Source organism: Lithobates pipiens, unplaced genomic scaffold (assembly GCF_037356315.1).
Source record: "Lithobates pipiens isolate NorthernLeopardFrog02 unplaced genomic scaffold, aLitPip1_a1.2 Scaffold_30, whole genome shotgun sequence".
NCBI classification, from domain to species: Eukaryota; Metazoa; Chordata; class Amphibia; order Anura; family Ranidae; genus Lithobates; species Lithobates pipiens.
This window is the reverse complement of record NW_027507791.1, coordinates 20367511-20393465: the sequence shown is the minus strand read 5'-3', so window position 1 is coordinate 20393465 and position 25955 is coordinate 20367511. Positions and strand designations below refer to the sequence as shown.

At 43.0% G+C, this 25955-nt stretch overlaps 1 protein-coding gene across 4 annotated transcripts in view; it reads left to right on the top strand.

Moving 5' to 3' along the window:
- The window catches only part of FOXN3 (forkhead box N3), a 267558-nt gene that overhangs the window by 68632 nt on the left and 172971 nt on the right, over positions 1 to 25955 (top strand). The window lies entirely within an intron of this gene.

Here is a 25955-nt window from a genome sequence, read left to right as displayed (position 1 = left end):
TAATGGAGAAATTCGATTTTATTTTAATTTTTTTATTGGATGTTTTATAGCAGTAGGTAAAACATATTATTTATTTTTATTCTTTATGTCTGTGGCACAAAAACTAAAACTAAAATAAAGCTCTACTTGGGGGGGGGGGGGGGGGGGGGGGAGACATAAATTTTATATGGGCACAGCGTCTCGCGACTGCGCAATTGTCACTTAAAGTAACGCAGTGCTCTATTGCAAAAAATGTCCTGGTCATTAAAGGGGGGTAAATCTTCCGGAGATGAAATGGTTTTAAAAGTCAGCAGCTACAAATGCTGCAAGCGTGTGCATTACAAGCAGGTCTTTCAAGTGAATAGGGCTGCACAGTATCTGCCCTGCAACTGCCGCCCCATGTACTTGAATGGGTTGTGTTTTGCGGTACTGTCCTCTGAAGGCAACCGGGGGGGGGGGGGGGAGGTATTAACTTGCCCATGGCTAAAATGATACCCCATATTGCCTTTGTCTGGGCATTTGTACATCCCCATCCAGCTGCCTTTGCAATCTAAAGGTTAAAATGAATAAAAGTTTTTCTTAGTTTTGCTATTTATTATTATTAATGAGTTATGTTCCATTCGTTTAGCTACGGCATTCATTATTTCGGATAATTCATAACTTCGGATGAATTTGTATTCAAATTTGGCTGTTGGTGAACGTAACCAATACGAATTCATCCACAGTTATGAATTATGCAAAATAACGAATGCCGTAGCTAAACAAATGGAATGAATGAATAATAAATAACAATAATAATAACTTTATTATTATTATTAAATACGTTAAGTTCCAGATTCGTTCAGATACGGCATTTGTTATTTCGGATAATTCATAACTTCAGATGAATTTGTAATAGTTATGTATTAGTGAAAGTAACTAATACGAATTCATCTGAAGTTATGAATTATCTGAAACAGCGAATGCCGTATCTAAACGAATGGAATGTAACGCATTAAGAAATAATAATGAAATAACAATAATAATAAAAACTCTTTATTATTCATTATTAATTCATTCTGTTACATTTGTTTAGATGCGGCATTCGTTATTTCGGATAATTTATAACTTCGGATGAATTCGTATTTGTTATGTTCACTAACAGCCAAATTTGAAAGGAAATTCCAATACCTATAATAGTTAGTTATTCTTGGTTATTATTTAGAATTTTTGGATTTCGTTCTTTCTGAATTTTTCAAAAATTTTCGATTTTACGACTTGCAATCATAATGAATGACCCGAAAATCGTAAAAAAATAAATTAAAACTAAAATTAACAAATATTTTGTCAGTGCACAGGTCTAGTATTCAGTAAAAAAAAAATCTTTTACAACCACTTTAAAGGGTAAAAATGCAGCTCACCACCTTTTTATACCGTCCCCTAAACTGCAAGTGTAGATGAGTCCTAAGGGTTCTGAAGGGAGGTGAGCAGTTCAGAAAGAAGAAACGTCTTCAAACAATGAATTGTGCTTGACTTGTACCCTTTGTGGGGACGCCCCTAATCATGTGCGCTGGTATGAAGCCCCCCGTTCCCACGTTCATCGCACACAATCCTGGCGAATGTTTCTTTGATTACAAAGATGTCTGGGAGACACTTCAGCATCCCCTCTCCAGCTCTTCATTTGCATCTCGTTATCGCTCTGCCTTCAGAGACGCACGTGGGGGGTCCGGCTCGCCAGAAGCTGCGCAACATAGAAAAAGATCTGCTTATAGTCGCAGACGGGCTGCAGCTCACACTGTCCCACGGGGCACAGTTCACACCACAATTTCCCGGTTGCATTCCTGCATGTGTGTTTTTGAGGTGTTCCAACGCGTTTTTGTTTTTTTCCCCCTTTTTAGTCATCTCGATTAACCGCTTGCTGACCAGCCGCCGTTACTACACGGCGGCAGGTCGGAGCGATCCGCCATAGCTATACGTCGGCTCCTGCTGCACTGCGGGGGGGGGGGGGGTGCCCATGCTCGTGGCCGATGGTCGCGGGCATGAGAGGCAGAACAGGGATGTGTGTGTTCTGTGAGGAGAGACAGATTGTGTGTTCCTAATAGCTAGGAACCACAATCTTTCATTTCCTTCCCCTACAGTTAGAACACACACCTAGGGAACACACTTAACCCCTTGATCGCCCCCCTAGTGTTAGCCCCTTCCCTGCCAGTGAAATTTTTACAATAATCAGTGAATTTTTATAGCACTGATCGCTGTATAAATGCCAGTGGTCCCAAAAATGTGTCAAAAGTGTCTGATGTCGCAGTCCTGATAAAAATCGCAGATCGCTGTCATTACTAAAAAAAAAAAAAAAAAAATCATAAAAATGCTATAAATCTATGCCCTATTTTGTAGACGATATAACTTTTGCGCAAACCAATCAATATACGCTTATTGTGTTTTTGTATTTTTTAAATATGTAGAAGAATACGTATCGGCCTAAACTGAGAAAAAATTAGCTTTTTTTTTTTTTTTTAAATGGGGATATATATTACAGTAAAAAGTACAAAATATTCAGTTTTTTTTTTTGTTTTTTTTTTCAAAATCGTCACTTTTTTTGTTTAAAGCGCAAAAAATAAAAAACGCAGAGATTATCAAATATCACCAAAAGAAAGCTCTATTTGTGGGGAAAAAAAAGGACATTTGTTTGGGTGCAACGTTGCATGACCGCACAATTGTCAGTTAAATTGACGGAGTGCCGAAATGCAAAAAATGACCTGGTCCTTCAGCAGCCAAATCTTCCAATCTTAAAATAGAAGTATGGGTTTGATTTTCTTTTTTTTTTTTTTTGAGATTCATATGTACCTTAGTCTGATGCTGCATTTGTCCCCGGACACCTCTAATGCTGGCCACACACTATCCGAAAAATCGGCCAAACCCATTTTAGAAAAATTAACATTCGGCCGTGAGCGCAAACAATAGTGGCATCATGTATAATGACCGATGAATCGTTCAGTGGACATAAATGAATGCATTTTTTTTCGTTCCTTTTTTTTTTTTTTTTTTTTTTACCTGTACCTCGTGCAGACAGTTTGGATGGGAAACCATTAACCTTTCAATTGTTTGTTCAGCAGAAAATTTCCTTAATTTTTTTGGGCTCAAAAACGTCCCAACGATTATCGATTTTGTGCCCATTAACTGGCTGAAAAACGAATGAACTGTCTAAATGACAGCAATGTCAGCCGATTTTTCGTATAGTGTATGGCCAGCATAAGACTGAGGACCGAGCGATCTAACATTGCCAATCACTCGGTTCTCAAAGCTCTATGAGCAAAGAGCTGTGACTGTCAGAATTACGATCGTGTGTACACGACATTAGGCTCTCAGCAGCTCGCTAAGAGGCAGAGCCGGTTCAGACATGTGGGCAGATCCCGACTCCACTGTCACAATCTTGCCCCGAACCTGGACCGGCTGTGTAACGTCAGCAGACAGTGGTTTTGGTGATGTCACTACTGTGCTGATCACTGTTCTCCTTGCTGGAGGGGAAGCTGTATCTGAGGACCTGCAGTGCAAAGATCTCCCTGCTTCTGCTACATCCATGTCAAAAGTGTCAGTAAGTGTCAGAATGTCCCCCGCAATATCTCAGTTCCACTATAGATCGCTGACAATACTAGTAAAAAATACATTTAAAAATCCCATATATAGTATGTAGACATTATAACTTTTGTGCAAACCAATCAATATACGCTTAAAGGGATTTTTTTTTTTTTTTAACAAAAATATTGTGGCAGCACGCAGGTAAAGTCACCTGGTTGTATCCAGGATGGGAAATATGTGTGCCCTAGATTCAGGCTTTATGCAGACCTTTACAATTAGAGGGGAAGAGTTAATGAGCCCAGCTGAAGTAAGTGGGCTCATTAAGACCTCTACAAAAAACCCCAGCATGCTTAGGGAGATGCTCCATCCTGGAACCAGTTTTGTGTTGTATAGACTGGGGAGTGTGTGATATCTGTTCTGTGCGGTGAGTTAACGCCTGTGTGGCAAACCTCTACAACAGAGACAGGGACTGGTGCAGCACAAGGCTGCACTCAGTTGTTAGACAGGGAATCTAAGTGTGTAGTTAGAGGTCAAGCTGACCAGGATTTATTTTCATGTTTTATTTTTGTTTGGCTGTTATATGTATCACTGCATGTAGCATAAATAAACCGCATCTTTTGTTTTTTGCACCTACAATGCTGTCTGCTGTGCCTGATTTTGTGTTGTGAACCCATCCAGGGGGTCACACACACCCGCTGCCGAGCTAACCCCTCACAATATGTAGCAGAACACATATTGGCCTACATTTATGAAGAAATTTTTTTTTTCCCTCGAATATGTTTTATAGCAAAAAGTAAAAAATATTTTTTTTCTTCAACGTTTGGTATTATTATTTTTTTTATATCGCAAAAAATAAAAACTGTAGTGGTGATTAAATACCACCAAAAGAGCTCTATTTGTGGGGAAAAAAAGACATACGTTTTATTTTGTACAGAGTCGAACGACCCCGCAATTGTCAGTTAAAGTAACGCAGTCTGGTATTGCAAAAAATGGCCTGGTCATAACCATTTAAATCTTAAATGTTAGACCACTTAGACCATTACCATAAAATTTGGAACACCTGGGTTTCCTTTGAACTTTCTTCTGATTATAATCACTTTATGGGTTTGTGAAATGATCTATATGGTCACTTCATTTTGTAACTTTAAACTACGCCAAGGTATTTTTTTATGTATTTTTTTATTATGTGGGGTTATTCTATTTTATTATGTATAATACATTTTTCTTTTAATATAACTTTTTATTATTATTATCTGTGTTAATGGCTTTATTTTTTTATATTTCATTATTTTTCCCAACTTCCCAACCCTCCCTTTTTATATGTTTTTGCACTTGTATTGCTCTTTCATTCTTTCTTCAGGAAGCCCAGACTTCTGCCAAAACTTCCTTTTCAAATTCATTTTATGTCATCTCTTGCTTAACTAGTTACAGACGGCGTGCCGCAGTTGTACTGCAGCAAGTAGACTCCCCTGTGCGAATCGCCGTCATTGTACGTCAGGCTCGTACATGGCGATTTGTGGTCGCATGAGTGGGGGAGCCAACCAGCAGGCCACCTGCGATCGCTACGGAGACAGGCAGAATGGTCGATCTGTCAGTGTAAACAAACAGATCCCCATTCTGTCAGGGGAGGAGAGAGAGATCCTCTGTTCCTAGTGATCAGGAAGAGCGATCTCTCTCCTCCTCCAGTCAGCCTCCAATCAGCCCAGCCCTCACAGTTAGAAACACCTCCCTAGGGAACACACTTAACCCCTTGATCGCCCCCTAGTGTTAACCCCTTCCCTGCCAGTGACATTTATACAGTAACTAGTGGCTATTTTTAGCTCTGATTGCTGTATAAATGTCACTGTTCCCAAAAAAGTGTCAAAAGTGTCCGATCTGTCCGCAGCAATGTCGCAGTCCTGCTAAAAGTTAGCAGATCACTGCCATTAGTAGTAAAAAGAAGGAAAAAAATGCCATAAATCTATCCCCTATTTTCTAGACGCTATAACTTTTGCGCAAATCAATCAATATACTTTTTTTTTTTTTTTGCAGAATACATATTGGCCTACATTAATGAAGAAATTCGATTTTCTTTTAAATTGGATATGTTTTATTGTGATTTAAATTTTATTTATATACATAAAAATATGTAGAATACATATTGGCCTAAACTGGTGAATATTTTTTTTTTTTTTTTTTGGGGGGGGGGGGGGGGGTATATTTATAATGTCAAAAAGCAAAAAAATATTATTATTTTTGTTTGTTTTGTTTTTTTTTCTTTTCAAAATTTACGCTTTTTTTGTTTATAGCGCAAAAAGAATGCTCTATTTGTGGGGAAAAACCCCCATCGATTTTGTTTGATTACAGCGTCGCACGACCGCACAATTGTCAGTTAAAGTGACACAGTGCTATATCACAAAAAATGGCCTGGTCACGAAGGGCCATTTTTTGTGGTTAGGTCTGTAGTTGGGTAGGAATGCAAATGCGTTTAATTGCCGAAGCGTTTGTGGGACGGTCGGATGGCGCTCACGCATCTGAAAGTTGCCCGCGGTCCTATTAGATCCTGGAAAGATTTTCAGCAGCAGATCCCAAACGGATCTTGTGGTTGGACGCGGTCAGTCCTAACGAGCCGAATCTGTAATCATTTCCCAAGACAAGATGGCAGCTTTGCATCTCCCGCCTATTGTGTCTTCTATCGGCCTTTCCTAATCGCGGCGTTGCGTCCTCCAGGGTCCGTCTTCCTTAACGATGGTGAAAAAAAATAAAAAATAAAACCAAGGCCAAAGTCTGAATCATTTTTATGATGTGTGCGACTTGGAACTTTGAATCCATTCCAAATCAAATTAACATCAACAGCACGGAGGATGAGGAGATGTTTTGGCTGGGGTCGAGCGCCGAAAAGCCAAAAAGGGGCGCGAGGACGCGAGCTTAACGCGAGCCGTTACAGCCCGCGATGACTCATTGCTCGTTTATGTCTAATTTTTTTTTGTTTCGGAGTTGTGTGTACAAACTTTTCTGCGGCCCAGACACGACAAAGTCTGAGTCATACCTGCGTGGCCTGCCAGCAGCTCCAGACGGCCTCTGATTGGGCACGTCTGCCATGATGTCACCACGAAGTGTGGGCAAAAGGAACGTTAATAAACGCAAGGCTGCTGTACAGTGATTTTGTCATTTTAATAATATGCTCAAGAACTTTTTCTTTGGAATAATGGTCATTTTAAATAAGGACTCTACCCAATCGATCGTTCAGACCCCCCCCGATGATTCCTGAAGAAAGATGGTGCCATCCTTCTGGAGAGAGAAAAGCAGATAAAGGCAGTAGGGGAGATTTACTGGAACTGGTGCACACAGAATCTGGTGCAGCTCTGCATAGAAACCAATCAGCTTTTTTTTTTTTTTTATTGTCAAAGCTTAATTGAACAAGCTGAAGTTAGAAGCCGATTGGCTCCCATGCACAGCTGCACCAGATTCTGTGTGCCCCCAGTTTTAGTGAATCCTCCCCATTGTCAGGGGAGTACTGTGATCTCTGTGTTAATCAAGGGAGGCTCATTTAGGGCTGGGACAAGGGGGACAAGGGGTGGGCAGGAGGAGCGGCTGTGGTGGTATTTAAGGAAGGTGGAGGGCGCCACAAGGAGATTGGGAGGAGGGGATTTGTGTTAGGAGGGGGAATTGGGGGGGGAGACAAGGGATAAATATTATTCTAGGAGGGCAAATTTGGGGAGGTGTGCTATGTGGTGATTTGGCGGGATTTGTGTTGGGGGGGGGGGTTGAGACAGGAGGATTTGTGCTAGGTGGGGGGATTTGTACTACAAAATAAATTTGGTACAGGGGAAATATTTTTTTTGGGGGGGGGGGGTGGGGTTGTGCTAGTGGGAACGATTGCAGGTATTATTGCTAGGAGGAGAAATTTGTGGGAAGGATTTGGGTTTGGGGGAGGGGGATTTGTGCTTGGAGGGGAACATTGTGGAGTAGAAGATTTGTGCTAGGAGGGGGACATTTTTTTTGGTGGGGTGAGGATTTGAGCTTGGAGGGAGGAAATGGGGAGTCAAAAATGTGTTCTGCGAGGGAATATTTCAGCAAGGGGTGGATTTGTGCTGAAAGGAGGGGGAATGGATGAGCATGGAGTTTAGTGCTAGATTTTTATTTTTTGTGGGAAAGGGGGATTTTTTTTTTTTTTTTTACACAAAAGGCTCATAAATCTTGGGGTGCCACAGGGAGCTTGACCCATTTGCCCTGGGCTCTAGAGGACCTTGTCCAGGCACTGTGTGTTTGGGGGCATTTGTGCCAGGAGGGGACATTTTGGGGGGGGGGGGGGTGGGATTGGTGCTCAAGGGGACATTTGAGTGGTAAAGAATTTGTGCTAGATGGAGGAATTTTTTAAATTTTATTTTGGGGGGAGGGGAGGTCAATGTTCTTGGAGGGAGTATTTCAGCTGGGGGTGTATTTGTGCTGAGAGGAGGGGGTGAGCATGCAGATTAGCGCTAGATTTTTAAAAAAATTTTGGGGGGGGTGATTTTTTTCTGACACAAAATGCTAATAAATCTTGGGGGGCCACGCAGAGTTTCACCTGTTCACCCTGGGCTCTAGAGGACCTTGTCTTGGCACTGGCACTGTGTGTTTGGGGCCATTTGTGCTAGGAGGGGAGTTTTTTAAGGGGGGATTTGGGCTAGGAGGGGAATTTGTGCCTGTAGGGATGTTTGGGGGCATTTGTGCTAGGAGGGGAGGGGGAAGGGGAGTTGTGCTGGGAGGGGGGATTCCAGCCAGGAAGGTTGATTTGTACTGGGAGGAGGGTGAGTTTATGCTTTGGGGGTAAAGCATGCAGATTAGGGCTTGATTTGTTTTGGGGGGAAGGGGGTGCAATTTGGCATGTACCCCCCCCCCCCGGCTCTAGATGACCTTGTCCCAGCACTGGGCTCATTGCAAGAAAACTGCCAACAAATGTTGTCTGCGCCCCGTTTATGCCCCCTGTGTGCGCTACAGGAAGATATCTGTAGCATATCTGTATTGCATATCGTCATATCTGTTTTTTCTCTCGAAACTTTTAAAGGAAAAAAAAAATGAAACTCTGCAATGTGTTCTAACAGTGCATCAAAGCGTGGTTGCACTACAGCGCATTTTTTACGCATCGCGGCAGGTGCCCATTGCTGTGTGCTGTGCATTCCATTATTATAGCTGTCATTGAACAACAACCCCCATCATCTTCTCTCACATTTTGCACAATACACAGACTGATACCTCTTCCCTGTACTCAATGTCAGGCCTAGAAATAATAATTTAAAAGTTCTATCATTCTTCCCCCCGTTATCCTCAGCCACGCCTGTAAGTAAATGACATTGCCCGCCGGCGCCCCAAGACGTGTTTTATTTTAATATAATCCATGCAGTTGGAACGAATTTATTCGGTTTAGTATTCTCCTCCCCATGTGAATATTTTTCGGCATAATTAAAACGTCTCCCAGATGGCGCGTACGACCGGGGCGCTATTAGGGCCCATTATGCATTTTAATTAGGTCGTATCCATCACCTGTCAGTGCAAGTGGCGTGCAGATCTCTCCAGCAACGCATGCTGTCCATCCATAGATTAGACCAGTGTGGTGTGGGAAGAGGTACCCGGTGCCCCATGCCTCGGTACTGCCCACCTATAACAAGCCCGGCAAGTGAGCCTTAAATTTGAAGTTTAATCTGATTTATTTTTTACATTCCCTGGTTCCTTTGCCCCTTTGCCCCCCCCCCATTATAAATACAGTGGAACCTTCGATTACGAGCATAATCCGTTCCATATCAAAGTGGGTTTCCCCATAGAAGTCAATGGAAACGAAGATAATTCGTTCCGCATGGACTTCTATTACATGCAATACCGAATGTGGCCAGATGTGGGGGGGGGCACTGGAGAGCCTCGGAAATACTCAGGCAGCTCAGCTGAGCTCGGGAACGGAGTATTTACGAGTGATTCAGAGTATTTCCAAACGGCTCCGAACCGTTCCGAGTTTCCCTGGCGCTCCCACACCTCTGGCCAAATGCGGTACTGCACACCCCATTATCATGCATTCTGCTAGTTTTGTGAGACAACAGTCGTAAACCGAGTCAGAATTTAAAAATAAAAGTTGCTCGTCTTTCAAAACGCGCAATAACCGCGTTACTCGTAAACCAAGGTTCTACTGTACAACAACGCTCGACCCCCTGGGAAGACCCGGCGCATCACGGATCATGGTAAATGGCTGCTGGTAGCGGTTGTTTACTACTTGATCGCTTCATCAAATGATAGCGCGATCACTCGTAAACAAATCGGCGTCATGTCATGATGCCGGTTCCTCCCTCCCCTCTCTGTACCGATCTGCACATTGCGAGGGGAGAGGGGGAGAGAGTTTGCTGTTTGCAACAGCACTGTGGGCTGGATCTGTAGTGACCACAGCGCTGCTCGGTGCCCATACTCTACCCATACTCTGCCAATAAATACTCTGAAATAAATTTTAACAGAAACAAAGAATATTAATTTTTTTATATCTTTTTTATATCTTTCTTTTTTATAGCGCAAAAAAATAAAAAAACTCAGCGGTGAATAAATGCCACCAAAATAAAGCTCTATTTGTGTGAAAAGAAGGACAACAATTTCATATGGGTACAGTGTTGCATAACTGAGTAATTGTCATTCAAATTATGAGAGCACCGAAAGCTGAAAATTGGTCTGGTTAGGAAGGGGGTTTAAGTGCCCAGTGGTCAAGGGGTTAAACTATGTAGAGGGTTCTTTACTGTAAGAGCGGCAAGATTGAGGAAATCCCTTCCACAGGAGGTGGTCTCAGCGAGGGGCATTGATGGTTTCAAGAAACTATTAGATAAGCCCCTGAACAACCTCAACATACAGGGATATACAATGTAATACTGACATATAATCACACACATAGGTTGGACTTGATGGACTTGTGTCTTTTTTTCAACCTCACCTACTATGTAACTATGAAAAATACCCTTTTTATCTTTCAAAAAGTGTTTCCCAGTGCTAAAACTTTCATCTGATTTCTAAATTGCTGCATTTTGTACATTTAAAAAAAACCTAAATATAATGGGGGGACCCCTATGGCAAACCCTGATTTAAAGGGGTTGTAAAGGTAAATGTTTTTTCACCTTCATGCATTCTATGCATGAAGGTGAAAAAACATCTCACACTGCCGGAGCCCCCAGCCCCCCCATTTTACTTACCTCACCCCTCAAAAGTCCCACGCTCGCCCCCGCCGTCCTCTTTGCCGCTCAGCCTGGCCGCTGATTGGCTGGAGTGGATGGATTGAAAGCAGCGCAGCCATTGGCTCGTGCTGCTGTCAATCACATCCAATGACGCGGCGCGCCGGGGGCGGGGCCGTGTGATACAGCGAGCGGCTATAGCCGTCGGCTGTATCACGGGAGCGCGCCCGCAGGTGCTTCTCACCATGTGAGGGAGCTCGCATGAACGTGAGAAGTACCTGCAAGAGGAAGCAGAGACAGCCGCCGAGCGACCCCAGAAGAGCAGGTTCGGGGCCACTCTGTGCAAAATGAGCTGCACAGTGGAGGTAAGTATAGCATGTTTGTTATTTAAAAAAAAAAAAAAAATACCTTTACAATCCCTTTAAGAGGCCTCTGATAGGGACCCTGATGTAAGGCAAGTTGTAAAGTTGATTATGGTGGGGGCTTTGATGCAAGTAGGGACTCCTACTACTCCCATCGTACATTGCTACTGTGCCCATCAAACACTGCCACTGTGCCCATCAAACACTGCCATTCTGCCATCAATTGCAGCCACTGTGCCAAATGCTGCCAGTGTGCCCATCGTATGCTGCCAGTGTGCCCATTAAATGCTGCCAGTGTGCCCCTAATCTCCCCCAGTGTGACCCCCCCCGTCCACTTACCCTGTCTTGGTAGGGCAGCGGGTGATGGCGACTAGCGGGGTCCTCCGTGCGTCTCCTCCCGTCCTCATCTCTCGTCCTATCCTCCTGATAGGCGTCCAGTGGTGGCGCCTGCCATTTCAGCCAATCAGGTGACAGGTAACAGACCCGGGCACCTGATTGGCGGAGAGGCGGTTTAGTGTTAGGAAAGTGAATATTCATTCACTTTTCTAATGCAGCTAAGTGAGCGGCAAGCATGGCGCTCACGGGTCACCTTTTTGAAGCCTAGTAGAGTCTATGGCTTTAATCGGGTGCTTCAAAAACACCATCCAGGTAGACAACTATGATGAAATACAGAAGCTCTGCTGGCTTCCATCATCCAATCATGTGCAAGCAAGAATGCAGTCTCTTTTGGGGGTTTTTCCTGGCATATGATTGGGTATTCTTTGTAAAGTGAAGCTTCCCCTCATTTACTAAGCTCTGGAACAACGGCACCTTGCAGAGTGCACCGTCTATTTGCTTTTAGTAAATCAACCCCATAATCCCTTTTACCAAGTTGTGCGCTCGCCAAAACCCCCCGCCCCCTCCCCGCCGCCTGCCCTTTTAAATGGGATTGGTAGCGAGGGAAGCGTGCCGCAGAATGGAAAGTAGCGAGGGGCTCTGATTTAGTTTTTTGTCTTATGACAAGTTAAAGGGATTTTAATTGTAAGGCACAAAGCTCGCCGGCCGCGGCCCAGCATGTGGCTTTCACTCCGACAAGAAAGAGCCAAGGGGCGAATTTCACAAGCTTCGCTGCACCGAGACACAGCCGCCTCCACTACGGAGCGCGAGACCGAGCAACTGCTGCGGACTCACCCCTCCCCCCCCCCCCGCTCCCTCCGTCCTTCCAGTGCTTGTAAAGCTGAACATGCACAATCCATTAAAGTGTTACTGAACCAAGATAGTAAAATCAGTCTGTATATGCAGTAAAGCGTGCTGGTTATACTCGCTGTGGAACCTAAGGGGTTAATCCTCTGCATTGTGTAAAAAGGCTGTTTGATCCTGTCTTCTCTGATCCTCCCCTTCTTCTGTCCCCAATCCACCTCCTGATATAACAGAGCCTTGGAGACACTCTGCACATGCTCAGTTTGGTGTATATTGTGGTGTAGACATGTGCGATTCATTTCGTATGAATCTCAAATTGTACAAATTTCCCTAAATTCGTACGTTCGGGAAGATCCGAAATACGAATTGCCATGCGTCCAAATTTTGTACGAAATACGAACTTTTGTTTACGAATCCCCAGGAGGAAATCAGCACAGCACAGAGATGGTGGGAGCCCCTCATCTAACGAAAATTCGTATTTCGGATAGGAAATTCTTCAACGGAATTTCGTATTTCGGATAAAAACCAAACTTCCATCAGCATCGACTGTCATATTGAGGTATATTTTTGTCTTTAAATTCATCGTAACGAACGTTCGTACAAGTTAACGAACCTAACGACAATTCGTATTTCATGCGAATTGAAATTGAATTTCGGACACGAAATACGAAGTACGAAATAATTTTAATATGAACCGTAACGGAACAGAACAAAACAAATTTATTGACGGCGCCCATGTCTATTGTGGTGTATATTGTGTTTTTGTTTTTCTAGGCAGGGTGCGTGTGCATAGCTCCCAACTGTCCTTGATTTGGAGGGACTGACGCTGATTTGGAGCAATGTCCCTCTGTCCCTCATTCCTCCTCATTTGTCCCTCATTTTGATCTGATCTGTAGAGATGTATATAAAATGCACTTTTTTTTATTTATAAAAAAAGTGTTTTCCAGTGCTAAACCTTTCATCTGATTTCTAAATTGCTACATTTGTAAATTCCAAAAATTCCAAAAACCAATATAAAGGAATAGTAGTGGTTAAAAAAACTTGTGGGATTAACTAATCTTTTTTGTTCAATTCTCCTTTAAAGGGGAGTGGCAAGGGGTGTGTCCTATGCCTGCATACTTTTGCTGATAGGTGTCCCTCATTCCCATCTCAAAAATTTGGGAGGTATGCATGTGATCAGCACAGGGCCAATAGGCACTGTCCAGGCAGAGGGGTCAGGGGTCCTGTAGCTTCATAGGACTGTCAGAGGAGAATGAAATCTCCTCCTACAATCTTTAACCAGACACTGATAGAAGTCACAAGACTGCTATATATGGCTGATGAGAAAAGGCATTTAGCAGTTTATATTTAGTAAAATAATTGCATTTCCATGTTCTGTGTACTGTGGGAGATGAGATATAGTGAATGCAGGCTTTGGGGTTTAGTATTATCTCACACACTTGCAGTCCATTGCATTTTTTTCTGCATCAAACACATGGAAAGTAGGTTTAGTGTCAAAGAGTCCGATCTGTCGACCGTGCTGTTTTTTTTTTTTTTTTTTAATTGTAGCTCTTTTTTTTGTTTATATCGCAAAAAATAAAAACCACAGAGGTGATCAAATACCACCAAAATAAAGCTCTATTTGTGGGGGGGAAAAAAGATATACATTTTGTTTGGGTATCGCAAAAAAGGGGGCAAATTTGTCCAGTCCTTAAGTGGTTAAAATGTATTAAAAAAAAAAAAATTGCGTTTGAAAAAACGCTATGCAAATACCGTGTGACATAAAAAAAATGCACAGCCATCATTTTATTCTACAGGGTCTCTGCTAAAAATATATAATGTTTGGGGGTTCTAAGTAAGATCCAAGTAGATTTGTACATGTAGGAGCGAGGTGTCAGGACTGGCATGTAGTTAATTGAATAAGCTGAAGTTAGAAGCTGATTGGCTACCATGCACAGCTGCACCAGATTCTGCACACTCCAGTTTAAGTAAATTAACCTCCTGTGTCCCTGGGAGTGACTGTATGACTTGACTCATGTATGGGGGTGAACCAGTCGGGTCACACAGGGTCAAGGTGTGACAAGACACCTCTGTGTTGTCACCAGACAGGTTACCTGAACAGGATATGTGACACTGCGACTCCACACAACACTTTCCATCCCTCTCCCCAATGTGACACCCCGGGGTGGGAAAAGTTTGAACTTGTCTGCTGGGATCTGTCGGGACACGAGCGCACTGGACTGTTGGCCGGACCGCTGCTGACTCGGGAACCGCCTCTATTGACGAAGGTAATCGGCACTTCATTGTTTGATTGCCTTGTTTGTTCCCGAACAGGATTTACTGGAGAACCATTTAACTATTCGGTGATCGTTGAGATGGGTGTAATTAGCTGCAGCATGACCGTCTGCTAGGGCTGCATTCACACCTGAGCGCAGTGTCTTTAAGTGTTTTTTCACTGAATTTTTTTCACAAGGTTTTATGCGCAATCTTGGTGCGTTTTTGAGCTTTGGCATTTTTTTTATTAGCCAATAGAGAAAAATCAGCTTTTTATTTCTATTATCATATTATTTATATATATATATATATATATATATATATATCTCAAATATTTATTTATTTTATCTTTCTTTTGTTAGGATAAGGGGTTAGAGTTAAGGTTGGGTTAAGAGTTGATTTTTTATTTTATTGTCTTATTATGTATTTTTTTTTTCAGGTGTTAATACTACTTCTACTACTAATAAAAAAAATTATAAATAAATGTACAATAAATACACAAAAAAAACTCATAAATAATAAATACTTACAATAAATGAATACTATATAATAAATAACCTCTAACCTTAACCCCTAACCCTTAAAAATAATAAAACCCTAAAATAAATCATAATTATTACTACTACTACTACTAATAACAATAAATTATATATACAGGCATGGACTGGCCATCGGGGCTACCGGGAGATTCCCGGTGGGCGATGGCTCAGTGGGCCAGTCAGGTGCAGTCCTGGAGCCGCTCCTCTCTGACAGTGTCAGAAACCATGAATCAGACTGAGACAGAAGTACAATTAAATCACACTTGTTTATTAATAAAAATAAAAAGGTAAATAGAAAAGCGTAGTCAAGCATAGCCAGAGTCCAGTAACCAGATCGGGTAATCAGCCAGGCCAGAAGTCAGGGATCCAAGTAGAGCAACAGCAAGCAGGATAAGGAACCAGAAGGGATGTCAGCAAGCCAGTCTTTAAACAAACTGCAGGAGATGGTTTCTAGTGATGTGACCAAGGCGAAGGCAGAGGTGAAGTGAGCTGGAAGGCTTTAAGTAGGCAGGTCAGACGAGCATCATCAGGAACAGCTGGTAACTGTGGAGAGAGAAGAGAGCTGGCAATTAGCCGACAGCTGAGTGACCAGCCCAGAGAAGGAAGGGCTAAGCCAGCCCTGACAGACAGTGAGTGATCACGATTTCACTCCTGTTAGGAGGAGCACCTCCGTCATATGCTGGAGAGAGCATTAAGCTATGCTCCCTCCAGCCTGCAGGGGGAGATAAACAGCCGGCAGACTTTCCTTCCTCTCTCCCCTATCACTTGTTATCACATGACTGGAGAGCGGAACGAAAAGCTGCCTTCAAAACTGTGAGAACATGTGGGAGGGGGAGGAAGGACACTCTGATGTGAAGGGGGCTGCTGGTGGGGACTGATGTTAAGAGGGCTTCTGGTGGGGACTGATGTGAAGGGGGCTTCTGATGGTGACTCTGATGTGAAGGGGGTTGCTGGTGGGGACTGATGTCAAGGGGGCTTCTGGTGGGGACTCTGATGTGAAGGAGGATTCTGATGGGGACTCTGTTGTGAAGGGGCCTGCTGGTGGGGACTCTGTTGTGAAGGGGGCTTCTGATGGGGACTCTGATGTGATGGGGGCTGCTGGTGGGGACTCTCTGATGTGAAGGGCGCTGCTGGTGGGGACTCCTGATGGGGACTCTGATGTGAAGGTGGCTTCTGGTTGGGGCTTCTGGTGGGGACTCTCTGATGTGAAGGGGGCTGCTGGTGGGGAATCCTGATGGTGACTCTGATGTGAAGGGGCTTCTGATGGGGACTGTGATGTGAAGGGGGCTGCTGGTGGGGACTGTGATGTGAAGGGGGCTGCTGGTGGGGACTGTGATGTGAAGGGGGCTGCTGGTGGGGACTGTGATGTGAAGGGGGCTGCTGGTGGGGACTGTGATGTGAAGGGGGCTGCTGGTGGGGACTCTGATGTGAAGGGGGCTTCTGGTGGGGATGCTCTGATGTGAAGGGGGCTGCTGGTGGGGACTCTGATGTGAAGGGGGCTTCTGATGGGAACTCTCTGATGTGAAGGGGGCTGCTGGTGGGGACTCCTGATGGGGACTCTGATCTGAAGGGGGCTGCTGGTGGGGACTCTGATGTGAAGGGGGCTGCTGGTGGGGACTCTGATGTGAAAGGGGCTGCTGGTGGGGACTCTGATGTGAAAGGGGCTGCTGGTGGGGACTCTCTGATGTGAAGGGGGCTGCTGGTGGGTGCTTCTGGTGGGGACTCTGATGTGAAGGGGGCTGCTGATGGGGACACTCAAAGTTAAAGTGGGCCGGTCATGATGAAGTCCAGGGCCAGTCCAGCCCTGTATATATATTATTCTATTGTATTAAAAATAAAAATACTTATTATTCTATTGTATTAAAAATAATTAACCTTCACACAAAATTAATCATTATTACTGATAATAACAATACATTTTTAATAATAAATAAATATATATATAATTTGGGTGTTTTATTAGTAATAATTTTATATATTTTAAGGTTAGGAGTTAATTATTTATTATTACATATGATTCATTTTATTTATTATTTGTGTATCTATTTTACATTTATTCATATATTATTACTATTTTTTTTTCAACATTTAAAAATTTTTTTTTTAATTTGAGCAGAAAACTGTGCAACAAAACCCTGAGGTTAGAATGCGGATCCAATGATAGAAATGCCAAAAGCGATTGTCTCGTGAAGCAAAACAAAAAACAAAACAAAAATTCTAAAAAGTTTTTATAAAGTTTTTATTTATAAACATATTGGATACAAAGTATATAAACATATTGGATACAAAGTATATAAACTGATACTGTGGATGTTCTGTGAGTGATGGCATCCATACTTTATAGGCAAATGTGCCCCTGTACATGAACCCTGTGGGCTTATCAAGACGTGGTGTATTTTTTGCGGTTCTGACGTGTCGCATTTAGGGGAGCCCAGTACTTTAAATGCGCTGGAACATGCAAAAAGTACTGCAGGCACCATTTTTAAAATCACGCAGCACCATACTGTGATGTACTGCGTTAGCGTGCATTTTGACGGCCGTGAATGCATGTTAGTTTGCCAGATGTGTGCCTCCTCTCTGCCTGTATATTGCTGTCTGGAGAGCAATTCGAACGCGGATTGTGCTTCAGACAGAAAAGCAAGCCTAAGGACCAATTTGCACTTTGCGATTTGGAATCGCTGGTAGGATTGCGGTGATTCTGCTCGTGATTCCAAATTGCCCGACAATCGCTGCAATGTGCTTTTGGGTGCCATTTATCCTTCAATGGCGCAGCAAACCCGATGTTGTTCTGCCGCAACTGTCGCGTGACCAAATAGTGTAACGATTGCGACAAACCACACCTTTAAGGCTCCAGTCACACTTCATAGAATCGCGCTGCAGTCGCGGCAAAATGCGACTTTAAAAATCACTTGACACCCAAAAAAAAAAAAAGAGCAGGAGCTTCTTTTGGGGTTGCGACAAATTTGCATAGGGCAGCCCATGGAAGTGAATGAGCTGCCTTCGACGTGACGTGCGTAATAGCGTGCGAAAATCGCTCACACAAAATTGCACGTAGGAACAAGTTCCTGCTTTGTGAAGTGTGAATGGGGCCTTTAATTCGTGGGAAGCGTGTCACCTGAAAAAGTAGCAGGAGCGTTTTTTCTTTTTTTGGGTGTCAAGCGCGCATAGGGCCGTCCATTCAAGTGAATGGGCTGGCCCTATGCGACCCGCAGAATCATGTGACGGTTGCGCTTTGAGAATCGCATAGCAGGGTCGTTTGCGCTATGCGATATGTCAACAGGGCCTAAGAAGAAGGGGAAAAAGGGGGAAAACAATATTTAATTTGCAACAATGTAACAATTTACCGCACAGGGAGCAAATAGCACGTCACCCACTTATGCCCCATACACACGATGAGATTATCGGACGAATGAACGTCCGTTTTTTATTGCATGCTAATCTCAGATCGAATCTGATGAGTTTACTAAAGTCACGAAAATTCCCGCACGACATAAAAAAAATTCGTACGTGATGTCATGTGTTGTAATGCATTTGTATTGCATTTTCGAACGATAGCTGTACTGATTACACGAAAATCGTACGATCTAGCATCGTACGAAAAAAATTTCCGTGCACGTCCGATAGAATAATATCGGATGTACTGTTCGAATCGGCTCTCGAAAGCTCTGTACTAACGATCCGATTATCGTACGATCGCATCGAAAGCGGTATTTTCCGTACGATTTTCGTATCGTGTGTACGGGGCATTATGCCCCGTACACACGATACGAAAATCGTACGGAAAATACCGCTTTCGATGCGATCGTACGATAATCGGATCGTTAGTACAGAGCTTTCGAGAGCCGATTCGAACAGTACATCCGATATTATTCTATCGGACGTGCACGGAAATTTTTTTCGTACGATGCTAGATCGTACGATTTTCGTGTAATCAGTACAGCTATCGTTCGAAAATGCAATACAAATGCATTACAACACATGACATCACGTACGAATTTTTTTTATGTCGTGCGGGAATTTTCGTGACTTTAGTAAACTCATCAGATTCGATCTGAGATTAGCATGCAATAAAAAACGGACGTTCATTCGTCCGATAATCTCATCGTGTGTATGGGGCATTAATCTGAAATCCTGATTATTGAAGACAATGCGATCGACCTTTCGCCCGCAGTTTTTAGGTCCATGTTCCAATTTTAGCGCAGCCCCCCCCCCCCCCCCCAATCGCTCTCATTAGTGTTAATTTGGTGAGGTTTGCCCATAATATGACCTCCTGGTGGAGGGTTAATTAGCAGGGCTGTCACAGTGCCCAATCACCAATCTGTTTACCGATATCAGCTGGTCAACTTTGTCACTTCTCTTTGATCTGGAGCAACATCCAGTTCATGAGTCGCCCCTCCTCCGCCTCTGTAGTAGAAAAGTCCTGAACTGTAAAGTTGGCGATAGACGCCCGAGGGGGCCATTCAGTATATTGAGCGTCCTAAAGCCAAACTCTGGGAACAAAAAGTTGGACTTACAGTAGTAGATTTTCGTATGAACATTTGTACAAAAATACGCCAATATATTCAATGACTATGAATGTTCTTTGAAATGACTTAAAAGCAACATTTTTATTTATTTATTTATTTTTTAACATTCGATTTTGAAGTGAATGGACTTTCTCGAACAAATCTTACATACAAGTTGGCCGTACATTAATATATATATATATATATATATATATATATATATATATATATATATATATATATATATATATATATATATATATATATATATATATATATATATATATATATATATATATATATATATATATATATATATATATATATATATATATAATTTTTATTTTATTTATTTATTTTTTCATCCACCAGGTTGAAGGGGGGAAAAAATGACCCAATTCTCCCATCCATACATTCAATGTAGGCAGTGGTGGCTGGTGCTCAAAAATTTTTTTTGGGGGGGGGGGGGGCAAAACAAAAAACAAACAAAACAATTGCAGCCACTGTGCCCATCTAGCGCAGCCACTGTGCCCATCAAACGCAGCTACTGTACCCATCAATTGCCGCTACTGCCCCAAACAAACTGAAAAAATAAAATTGCAGCCACTGTGCCCATCTAGCACAGCCACTGTGCCCATCAATTGCCACTGCTGCCAGTGTGCCCATCAATTGCCACTACTGTGAACCATCAAATGCTGCCAGTGCGCCCATCAATTGCCACTACTGTGTCCCATCAAATGCTGCCGGTGTGCATCGCCCAGCACTTACCTGTCTCGCATCGGGTCAGCGGCGGTATCCTGCACGCTCCTCGATGTCTTCCATCCTATCAGGCATCCAATCGCAGCTCCTGACGTTTCAGCGAATCAGGTGACAGGTAACAGACCCGGGCACCTGATTGGCTGAGAGGTGGATCAGTGTTGGCAAAGCGAATTCCTTTGCTTTGCTAACACACAACTGAGTGAACAGCGAACGCCCAGCATTGGGCCCACCGTTCACCTTTTTCAGGTGCCTATTAGAGCCTACGGCTCTAATAAGGTGCTTTCAAAAACACCCTCGCTGCTGTAATTCAGGTGCCCGGCACCCGAAAAGGTTGTGCGAGGTTGTACCCAAACAAAATTGACATCCTTTTTTCCCACGAATAGCTTTCTTTTGGTGGCATTTTATCACCTCTGCGGTTTTTAATTTTTGCACTATAAACAAAAAAAGTGCGACAATTTTGGAAAAAACAGCAATATTTTTTGACTTTTTGCTATAATAAATATCCCCAAAAAGATATACATTTTTTTTGTCCACCGTTTAGGCCAATATGTATTCTTCTACATATTTTTAGTAAACAAAATCGGAATAGGCGTATATTGATTGGTTTGCACAAAAGTTATAGCGTCTACAAAATGGTGGATAGATTTATGGCATTTTTTTTTTATTAGTAATGGCGGCAAGGTGTGACTTTTATTGTGACTGCGACATTATGGCGGACACAGACACTTTTGACACTATTTTGGGACCATTGCCATTTATACAGTGATTAATACTATAAAATGGCACAGGTTACTATATAAATGACACTGACAGGGAAGAGGTTAAACACTAGGGGGCGATCAAGGGGTTAAGTGTGTCCTAGAAAGTGATTCTAACTGTGAGGGGGATGGGCTACCTAGGACATGACAGCGATCACTGCTCCCGATGACCGGGAGCAGTAGAGCTGTCTTGTCACTAGGCAGAATGGGGAGATGCCTTGTTTACATCTCCCCGTTCTGCTGCTCCGTGACACGATCACGGGACACCGGCGGACATCGAGTCTATGGGCGTGGTCAGGGAGCCCACAATGCCGCTTCTTAAAGGGGATTTACCTGTATGCCCATTTGCGCAGCCGTGCCATTGTGCCGACGTATATCATCGTTCACTGGTCGGCAAGCGTTTAAAGAGATCTTAAGCTTCTCAGTACCCAGGGATTTAGACAAAGTACATATAAAAGTATTCAATTATTGAAAAAGGACACAAATGAAGAACATTGGATACAACAAATATAGAAAATGCTTATTGTATACTGTTACAAGTGATAGAGAACAGGTAGACCCCACAAGAATATGGGGAGAAAAGATGTAGGTCCAAACGTAATCCTCTACATGTTTCGAGACAGAGGTCGCTTCTTCAGAGTTGACCATAAACATCTATAAAGAATACAATCTTATAGTTATATAATTGCAAATAATAGAAAAATAGAAAAGCAGGGAATGCAATTTACAAAAGTACAAGTAATAAGATAATTTTGGAGTGTTATAATCAGGCATGGCTTACCAATGGGAACCCAAAAGGGGGTACCAGACGGCACAATTTTGAGGCATCCTGAATGGGTAATCCCCCCACGGTGAACACGGGAAGCATGAAAAGGTGTAATGAATGAAATCAAAAATATATGTAAAAAATAAAAAAATATACACAGTGTGTGTATGTATGTATATGTATATGTGTATATATATGTGTATATATATATATGAAATGTGCATGTGTGGGTCTATATAGTCTATAAACGGAGCGAACAGGGAATGTGCTGTAGGATTTTTGGTCTTTGTTCGTTCTCTCTGTCCCTGGTAGGATGCGGACAGACGGTAGCCCAGGCTCACTGCTCTAGCTGTTTATGGCCAGATTCATTAAGCCCCGTACACACGATCAGAAAATCATACAAAAAATACTGCTTTTGAAGCGATCATACGATAATCGGATCGTTGGTACAGAGCTTTCAAGAGCCAATCATGGCAATTCATCTGATATTATCAGACATGAACGAAAATTAATTTTTTCTGTATGATGTGAGATCGCATGATTTTCATTTAATCCATACAGCTGTCATTCGAAAAATGCAATACAAATGCACGTATCCGCAATACCGTGCCAATACTCTGCCATACCCTATATAAATTTATTCATCAGTTTAGGCAATATATATTCTTCTACATATTTTTGGTTAAAAAAAAAAAAAAAAAAAAAAGATCTCAATGACTTTTATTGATTTGTTTGCGCAAATGTTATTGCATCTACAAACTATGGGATAGATTTAGGGACTTTTATTTATTTTTATTGTTTTTACTAGTAATGACAGCGATCTGCGATTTTTAGTGGGACCGCGACATTGCGGCAGACAAATCTGACCCCAAATTACACTTTTTGTGGACTTAAAAAAAAAAATGCACTGATCAATGTAAAAGTGACACTGGCAGGGAAGGGGTTAACACTAGGGGGCGATCAAGGGGTTAAGTGTGTTCTAACTGTAGGGGGGATGGGCTGCCAGGCACATGACAGAGATCACTGTTCCCGATGACTGGGAATAGTAGGTCTCTGTCATGTCCCCTGTCAGAATGAGGATTTGCCTTGTTTAAAAAGGCAGAGCCCCGTTTTGCCTCTGTACTAGGCGATCACGGGTTGCTAACAGACATCCAGTCTGCTCAATCCACAGGCATACAGCTAAAGCGATTTATGCAGGAGAGCCAACCTACTGCCATATAATGACCATGGCTGGGCCAGATCACAGCACTTGCAAGTGAAGAAACAGTACCGATCACTCACTGTGTTCATTCAAAAAAGGATGGAGTCAGTAAAGGACATAGAGGCCCAGGCAACAGGGGGGAAATCTGTGCCACTTAGTGTTTAGGGTGTGCCCAGGCACACCCAGCACACCCTCTGTGCACGCCTATGCTGCTACCCATGTTTGAGGTGTTATTTTCTGCTTCTCCCAAGACCACCTGCTCTGTAGCTCCCTTGTTACCTCCTCCCATGCTCACCTACAGGACTTCTCTAGAACCTCTCCCATCCTCCTGGAACTCCCTGCCCCATCAGCCCCTACCCTGTCTGCCTTTAAGCGATCCCTGAAAACTCACTTATTCAGGGAAGCCTATCCCGCCACCACCTAAGAACTGTACCCGAGTCACCTCCATCAGATCCCCACCCGCAGCTATTACCTTTTGTACCCCATCCCTTTAGATTGTAAGCTCTGCGAGCAAGGACCTCCTGTCCTGACTGTATTATAATTGTACAGCCCTCCCTTTACAATGTAAAGCGCTGTGCAAAATGCTGGAACTATATAAATCCTGTATAATAATATTAACAAATAATGGCACCACAAGCACATCAGGTGTTTTAGCACCTTTTCCACACGTTTGCAGAAACACAGGCAGAAAAACGCAGGCAGACACTTGTTTCTTCCCCCGTTTCTGTTATAGCAAGGTGTGAACAAGGCCGCCTGTCTGTCTTCATCCGATCCTCTAGACCAGGGATATGCAATTAGCGGACCTCCAGCTGTTGCAGAACTACAAGTCCCATGAGGCATAGCAAGACTCTGACAGCCACAAGCATGACACCCAGAGGCAGAGGCATGATGGGACTTGTAGTTTTGCAACAGCTGGAGGTCCACTAATTGCATATCCCTGATCTAGACAGATGGAAAAAAGGATCACTATCCATGTGTTTTTTTGCGGAGAGGGTTGATCGGATAGTGGGGGATGTCAGTGGACATGTCATCCGCCACTCCATAGGGGAGACTGGAGGGTCCGATCAGAACCACTTGAAAAACTGACAGGTGGACCTGATCAGAAATCCCGTATGAAAGGGGCCCTTTAGGCCCCTTTTATACTTGTACGAGCTGAAAATCGTGCAACTTTCATGCAATTTTGGGCAACTACATGGCAAATGAGGTTCAATGTAGAAAAATGTAACATAATGCATTTGGGTGGCAAAAATATGAATGTAATCTATACACTGGGGGGAGAACCTCTGGGGGAAACTCTAGGATGGAAAGGACCTGGGGGTCCTAGTAGATAAGCTCATCAATGGCATGCAATGCCAAGCTGCTGCTAACAAAGCAAACATAATATTGGAATGCATTAAAAAGGGGATCAAATCCAGAGATAAAACAATAATTCTCCCGCTCTACAAGACTCTGGTCCGGCGGCACCTGGAGTATGGTGCCCAGAACTGGACAGCAGTCCTCAGGAAGGATGTACTGGAAATGGAGCGAGTACAAAGAAGGGCAACAAAGCTAATAAAGGGTCTGGAGGATATTAGTTATGAGGAAAGGTTGTGAGCAGTGAACTTATTCTCTCTGGAGAAGAGGCGCTTGAGAGGAGATATTTTTTTAATATACAAATACCATACTGGTGACCCCACAATAGGGATAAAACTTTTTTGCGGAAGGGAGTTTAACAAGACTCATGGCCACTCATTAAAATTAGAAAAGAGGTTTACCCTTAAACTATGTAGAGGGTTCTTTACTGTAAGAGCGGCACAGATGTGAATTCCCTTCCACAGGAGGTGGTCTCAGCGAGGGGCATTGATAGTTTCAAGAAACTATTAGATAAGCACCTGAACGACCGCAACATACAGGGATATACAATGTAATACTGACATATAATCACACACATAGGTTGAACTTGATGGACTTGTGTCTGTTTTTTTTTTTTTTCTACCTCACCTACTATGTAACTCTATGTAACTTCAAGCAATTTCTTTAAAGCAATGTCTGCGTAATCTTGAGGTCTATGGACCTCGAGTCGTATGAAAGTCAGACCATAGCAGGGCAGGGACTACTTTTAATGTCACTGCGACTTGAATTTGCACAGATATCAAAAAATACTCATTGGAAATCATGGGGTACGACCTGTCATGCGACTTTCAGGCAAAAAGGAAGTTCTGGACAGCCGCACTCCGGAATATAACATTTATTAGTAAAAAGTTCAACAGATACAAGCCACAGCAAAAACGAACTGACGCGTTTCACACTTAACGGTGCTTAGTCAGCTATGAGTGTGAAACGCGTCAGAAGTTTGTCCCATTTTTTTTTGCTGTGGCTTGTATCTGTTGGACTTTTTACTAATGAAGGTTATATTCCGGAGTGCGGCTGTCTAGAGCTTCCTTTTTGCCTCATGTTTCTATATGCTTAGCTGGCACCTGGTGTTCCAGTTCCGAGGAGAGTTCTATATCCACATTTCCACCTGGAACGGTGATCCCTTTCCCTTCCCCTCTTATCATGCGACTTTGCAGCCGCAGGACAGGTCACACAAGTGTGAAAGGGGTCTTATGGAGACAAATTGAGTGTTTTTTGACTATAGCGAGCCGAAAAAGTGATCCCAAAAGTGTGAACCCCACCCCCATAGGTCACCAATGCATCACAACGCACTAAAAAAAATCCAAAGTAAAGATTGCATCTCCTTCTTTCAGTGCACAAGAATCGGATGGCTCCCTATGCCTCAGACTGCGTTTGCGCAGTTGGTCATGGCGACATGAATGGCACACTAAGATTGCGCGTCGTGTTCACGTACGGTAATGGAGATAGGAAGCCGGCGTAAAACCTAGACCAGTTCGGGCTCGCTGATAGTAGAAACAGAAATATTTATTATCGATATGAATTCTATAAGTGTATCATATATATTCCAAAAG